Source organism: Penaeus vannamei, chromosome 42 (genome assembly GCF_042767895.1).
Source record: "Penaeus vannamei isolate JL-2024 chromosome 42, ASM4276789v1, whole genome shotgun sequence".
NCBI classification, from domain to species: Eukaryota; Metazoa; Arthropoda; class Malacostraca; order Decapoda; family Penaeidae; genus Penaeus; species Penaeus vannamei.
Genome location: NC_091590.1, coordinates 16,613,048 through 16,620,600, shown reverse-complemented (window position 1 = coordinate 16,620,600; position 7,553 = coordinate 16,613,048). Strand labels below are relative to the sequence as shown.

The window sequence follows — 7,553 nt, the reverse complement described above, 5'->3', positions numbered from 1 at the left end:
AAAGGGAGGGGGGGGCACCCCTTCAGGTGTGCGTGTTCTCCATCATTAGTCAAGGTTACTGATTTCCCATAATCGATTACGGTAATTACTTCCGGAAGTCATTAGGTCACTTCCTGTTATGACACATTAGGTACATAGGGGGGGACCCATGGGGGTGAGGCTATTCTGTCCCTATCATCACTACTAAGGATAATAATAGTAATAATGATGATAATAATAAGGATACCGATAGAGATAGTAATAATAATAATGATAACAACAACAACAATAATAATAATGTTAGTAATAATAATAATGGAAAAAATTATAATGACAATAATGATAAAGATGGTAATGACAATTCTAGTATTAATGATAATAACAACGATGATAGTAACAGTAATGATAGTAACAATACTAATGTTAATAATGATAGTGATAAGGAGTGATACTAAAAGTGATAAAAATAACGATCGTAATAAAAATGATAATGATGGTAAATAGTAAGAGTAATAATGATGATGAGAATAATAATGATAATAATGATCATAATGATAATAATGATAATAATAAAAATAAAGATAATAATTGTGGTAATGACAATTGTGATAATAATGATAATGACGATAACTACTTATAAGTGATGATAACAGTAATGATAAAAGAATAATGATGAAGATAAAGATAAAATGTGAAGGAAAGCAATATCAACGAAAATCATGATGATGATAATAATAATGATGATGGTGATTAAGATAATAGGTATTTTAATTATGATAGTCATGACAAGGACAATGATAATAATTTTAATGGCAATTATATTAGTCATAATGATATTGATAATGATAATAATAATAACCATAATGGTAATAGTTATGACGATAATGATAGTGATAATGATGATAATGATAATGATAATAATAGTAATAATGATAGTGATAATGATAATTATGATTACATAGATAACAATAATGACAATATTAATGAAAATTATGATAATCAGAATGATGAAGTGAATGATGATGATAATAACATCAATAATAATGATAATAATGATAATAGTAATATTAATCATGGTAGTTATCATGATGATTATGATAATGACGATAGTACAATAAAGAAAAAGTATTGGTAATAAGAAGAAATATAATAATGATAACGATTATACTAACAATGATGATAATGACAATATTGATGATAGCGGTAATAATAACGAATATAGAAATAAAAGTAATAAGAACAATAATGTTTAATAATAATAATAGTTATGATAATGATAATAATGATAAGATGTTAACAATGATGCTGATAATGATGATAATAATAATGATAATGATAATGATGATAATAATAGCGATGATAATAATAATAATAATAATGATAATAAATATGATGACAAGAGGGATAATAATAATGATATTAATAATAATAGTAATAATGATAATAGTAACAACAGTAACAGATGTAGTGATAGTGATGATGATAAGATAGATAATAACAACAATGATATTACTTATGATGATAAGAACAATAATGAAAAAGTAATAGTAATAACAATAACACAAATAACAACAATAATAATGATAATATAAAAATTTACAATAATGAAAATAAGGATAATCATGATCATAATAATAATTATTATGTTGATAATAACAATATTGACAATAATATCGGTGATAAAAATGCTGATAATAATAATCATAATGGCAAAACTAATACTAATGATAATAATGATGATGATGATAATAATGATAGAAATAATAACTAGAAGAACTCAGAGAGCGCATACCTCCGCTAAGGCAACAGGGTCACTGATGCAATTGAAATATTCAGACTTGAAGAATTACATCAAAATCACCTCAAGTATACTGCTGACGTCCGTAAACATAGTCTCCTTAGCGAAGTTAATAAAGGTAATAATAATGATAACAGTTAACCCCATTGCGAAGGGAATAGCAACCATTTAAAAAAAAATCCTGGACCCGGATCGTGGTCTGGATTAATACCAACTTAATCTAAGGCGTCTAAGTTGGGCTAAGACAAACCTCTAGTAAAAAATGATAAAGATCCGTTTATAACGTTTTGAGTCAACCTGCTAACCATCGAACAAACGAACAAACAAACGAACTAACCAATGCTGCCAAAATCATAGCCTCCTCCGAGGTATTAACAGTAATAATAATAATAATAATAATAATAACAACAACAATAATAAGAGTAATTATGACAACAACAACACTAGCAGTAATGATCATAACAATAAAGATAATAATGATAATAATAATTATAATGATAATGATAATAATAAATATAATGATAATGATAATAACGATAATGATGATAATGTTAATAACAAGAATTATTGAGGTAATAATGATAATAATGATAGTAATAATAATGACTATAATCGTAATACTGATAGTGATAAAAACACTAATAATGATAATAATAATAACAATAGTAATGAAATTTATAATGTTAATGATGATGTTAATAGTAATTGAAATGATGACAATAATGATAATAATGATGATAATAATAATAGTAATGAATATAATCATAACGATGACAATTATAACATGAGTAACAAGAACGACAAAGATGATGATAACAATAACAATAATGAAAAATTAAAGAATGATAATGTATACGGAAAATACACACTGAGAGTGGTCAAATAGTAACGTGTTCATTGGAAGTATGACTCTTGCATTGAACTTCTTACTGAGGCCCTTGCACCACCGTCGTAACATTAGTGATGTGCGATGCAATGATATGCAAGAATTCGTTAAACGCTAGATTCTTATCAAGATTTATAACATTGTTTAAACATGATATAACTGCCCTTGCTTTTGCAATTAGGTGTTAATTTTAGGAACTGTTGGGATTAACAGAAGATAAAAGATGGAAGGGATAACACGAAAATATAATATGGGACATTATTATTTTTTCGCAGTGATATTAAGTATGTGTAACTATTTACCTTTCTCTCTGTCTGTCTGTCTGTCTGTGTGTATGCCTCTCTCTCTCTCTCTCTCTCTCTCTCTCTCTCTCTCTCTCTCTCTCTCTCTCTCTCCCTCTCCCTCTCTTTCTCTCTCTCTCTCTCGCTCTCGCGCTCTCGCTCTCTCTCTCTCTCTCTCTCTCTCTCTCTCTCTCTCTCTCTCTCTCTCTCTCTCTCTCTCTCTCTCTCTCTCTATCTATCTATCTATCTCTATCTCTGTCTGTCTTTCTCTCTCGCTCTCTCTCTCTCTTTCTCTCTCTTGCTGTGAATAAGTCACATATCAAAATACAAGCAGAGAAGAGAAGGAAAGAAAACGAAGAAGGAGGATAAAGAGGAGGAGGAGGAGAAGAAGAAGAAGAAGAAGGAGAAGAAAGAGAATGAGAAGAATATTGATAAAAATAATCAGAAAGATAAACTCCCCCCCCTCCCCCCCAAAAAAAAAAACAGCATAAAAGTAAGTAGCAGTAGAAGAATAAAAAGGGGTGAAGAAGCAGAAGAAAAAGAAGGAAAAAGTAAAAAAAAAAAAAAAAAAAAACACCAATTAAACAATCCGAGACCTAGAGATAAGAAGAAGCAGAAGAACAAAAAGAAAAAAAAAGAAAAAAAGAATAAAGAGGAAGCAGAAGAAGAAGAAGAAAGAAGACCCTCACCCAAATAAAAAGCATTCGAAGAATAAAAAAGTAGCAGAAGAAAAGAGAGAGAGAGACAGAGACAGAGAGAGAGAGACAAATAGAACAAGCAGAACATAAAATAAAGAAGAAGAAGAAGAAGAAGAAGAAGAAGCAGAGCCCTCCCCCCTCCCCTCAATAAAAAGCATTAGAAGAATCACAAAGTAGCAGAAGAAGAGAACAGAACAAGCAGAATAAAAAAGAAAGAAGAAGAAGAAGAAGAAGAAAACAGAATAAGCAGAACAAAAAAGAAAGAAGAAGAAGAAGAAAACAGAACAAGCAGAACAAAAAAGAAGAAAGAAGAAGAAAACAGAACAAGCAGAAGAAAAAAGAAAGAAAGAAGAAGAAAACAGAACAAGCAGAAGAAAAAAGAAAGAAGAAGTAGAAAACAGAACAAGCAGAACAAAAAAGAAAGAAGAAGAAGAAGAAAACAGAACAAGCTGATAAAAGAATAAGAAAGAAGAAGAAGAAGAAAACAGAACAAGTAGAACAAAAAAAGAAAAAGAATAAAACAAAACACGCAAAACAAAAAAGGAGAATGAACAACAACAACAAGAAAACTGATCAAGCAGAACAAAGAAGAAGAAGAAAACAGAACAAGCAGAACAAAAAAGAAGAAAGAAGAAAAAGAAGAAGAAAAGCGCCACCACCCAAGAAAACGAAGCCCCGGAGGCAAAGAGAAAATCGATCCCCTTGACTCCGTCGTGCAATCGAACGCCTCGCCAGGGCCAAAATCCGCGCCTTTATTGATCCGGGAGAACTTTCGCCGAAGGTCTGCTGAAGTTTTCCTTTCGAAGTAAGTAGGGGAAGTTTGGAATGCATCTCGAGGTCCCTGATACGCGAAGAGAGGGAGAGAGAGAAAGAGAGAAAGAGGGAGAGAGAGAGGGAGAGAGAGGGAGAGAAGGACATAGAGAGAGAGAGAATTTCCTTCTGATTTTCTATTTTCATTATTACAAGATATGTTTTTCTTCTTTCAGATTTCATATATTATGAAATATACGCATTTTTTTTCTTTCAATTTCCAGTCTTCTTTCACCCCAGGTCATAGGTCGGGGATCATATGGTAAGCTCATGGTTGAATATAAGTATGAAAATGCAGACATTCATTTCAGTCTCATTTAATGCATTATTCGCTGTTCATAAACGAGTTCAACTGGTCTCTCTCATATGTCTTTTTTAAGCATGATACATTCTATACTCATTACTTCTGATATATATATCTCTTTTATATTGTATCATATATCCATTACTTACTTATGATCATATATTTTCTAAGTGAATATATAGATCGAACTGTATTGACTGTTATCCTGAAATATAATGCATTTCATGTTAGGCAATTCATCTGAAAGTTTACCGTGTTACGAAATCTTCAACGCAAATTTATTCTATGAAAAGCCAGTATTAACTCGTTATTCACTTATCCTACTCTCTGTCAGAAGTATCATCGGAAAAGATAAAAGTTCAGATCGTGTTTTTTTCTTCATAAAGTATAGTCTCTAACTGATTATTCACATTGACAAACGTGTCAGTTAAATGGGAAGGGAGCATTTCCGTGTGTACAAATTAATGCTCTCACATACACGCATAAGCAAACAAACACACAGACACACACACAAATATATATATATATATATATATATATATATATATATATATATATATATATATATATATATATATATATATATATATATATATATATTTATATATATATATATAAATATATATATTTACATATATATATATATATATATGTATATATATAATATATATATAGATATATAGAAGATAGATAGATATGAATAGATAGATAGACACCAAATAAAGGAACCACACAAAAAAAGAGAGAGACAAGAGAAAGAAACCCAACATAAACAGCAAGCGCTCCGAAAGAACTAAAGTCCTAACCGTCCGCCTGGATCCCCGTTGCCCACCCAAGGCCTCGTGGCGCAATGGTAGCGCGTCTGACTCCAGATCAGAAGGCTGGGTGTTCGAGTCACTCCGGGGTCAAACTACAGAAGTTTTACTAGACTACTGAAAACTAAAATCAAAATCACAAATTAGATCTATTCAAATAATGATTATGGTTATGATAATAATAATAATAAGGATAATAATAATAATAATAATAATGAAAATGAAATTAATGATAATAACTGAGAAAAATGATGAAATCAATGATAATGATATCGATGATAACAATAATGATAATAATGGCAATAGTAATAATGATATTATTAAAACATCTAGGTTTAAATCTTGCCATCATGTAACGTGAAAATAAAGATGCGAATAAAAAGCAGAAACAAACAAGAAATAAGAAAAATGCTGAACAAGATATAACAAAACGTCTCGAAGATACATCGCGCATCATGCTTAACTATTGCCATGATACATTAAAAAAAATTAATAACACATACACAAGATAGTGTAGATAAGTGGTTGCACAGATATGTAACGATAACATGAGTCATATCTTTCATATTGTTTCGTTCAGCAACTTATGAGATTCGACGAAAAAGCTCAGAATTAAATCTACGGGAATTGTCGCTCCGTTTCGCGCCTAATCACCATGAACAGCAACCTGCAGCACCTACCTTTCCGAGCGTCTTGACAAATTGCTTTTATTATTTCAATCTTTTTCACTTCATTTTTATGATTTTATTGACATTGGTAAGTGGATAATTTGCAATAGGGTCAATAGAAGCTGCAACAGATCAAAGGCATACTGTTGCAATTTAATGTCAGCTAAGCTAGATTTTTGAGTTGAGTTTTGAGAAATCTTTCTTTATATCTAACTTTTTGTCTTTTTTTCTCCTCTCTCTCTCTCTCCTTTTCTTATCCTCTCTCAATCTCTCTCTGTTTCTCCCTCCCTCTCTCTCTCTCTCTCTCATTCCCTCCCTCCCTCTTTCTCCCCCTCTCTCTCTCTTATATCCTCCCTCCCTCCCTCTCTCTCTTTCTATCTATCTATCTGTCTAGCCATCTATCTATTTATATATATTGTACACACACACAAACAAACACAAATTGTATAAGAGGTTCTAAACCTCCTATATGGATTGAATGGTTACTGGTGGGCAGCAGTGATAAACTGATGTGGCTGTACACTTTTATTTAAGAACACTAATATGAAAGGAACACGATACGACTCTTGGTGCTGTGCCCGGCCTACACGCCAACGAGGCGGTGCGGCCGGCGACGGGTAGTAAGCGAGTGAGCTTGACTGAGACCCGCCTGGTGGCGGGTAGGCTCACCTAGGGTGTGAGGGAGAGGTCAAAATGGACTAAAATGTAAAGAAGAGGGGAGGGAAGGAAGAGTGGGGATAGGAGAAGGATAAGGAGGAGGAAAAGAATTTCAGGAGAAGGAGCCGGGGCTTCACCCAGCCTGCGGGGTAAACTTGGGGTAATAGTTGGAGTGGGTTTTTTGAAAGAGGAAAAGGATCGAGGGGCTCAGCGCCATCGGCAGACTCGCGTGTTCACCGCGCGGCCGCACCCCGCGGGATCGTGTGGCGAGGCAAGGTCGCGACTCGTGGCGCGGGGAATACCCCACGACCTTGAGCGCGGCTCGCCTCGCCACAATTTTCCCACGGGGCGCGGAGCCTCGCTATGGCGACCACGGAGCCTCTCGGCTAACTGAGGGGGAGGGGAGAGAAGTTAGCAGGTTTTTGGCGCCATCTGCGGTATGCTCGGAGCCACGGCCTCTCGACCGTGGCTCCAGAGCTGTCCCTCGGCTAACCATCACCGCTGAAGCAGGATGAAGCTCGAGTGAGGCCACACAGAGGCTGGCCACTCCCGCCCGGGTCGAGAGGAGATTTCTCTCCCTCGGCCGCAGGTCTTCCGGAGGGGCGCGGCTCGGGCGGCCTCACCACGATTTGGTTAACTCCACTGGCCGTGACGCTT

At 34.1% G+C, this 7,553-nt stretch overlaps 1 non-coding gene across 1 annotated transcript; it reads left to right on the top strand.

Annotated features, from left to right (window-relative positions):
- The first annotated feature begins 5,592 nt into the window (after positions 1–5,592).
- Positions 5,593–5,664, top strand: TRNAW-CCA (transfer RNA tryptophan (anticodon CCA)). Its single transcript has one exon. It is a non-coding gene; the product is annotated as a tRNA-Trp (tRNA).
- The last annotated feature ends 1,889 nt before the right edge of the window (positions 5,665–7,553 follow it).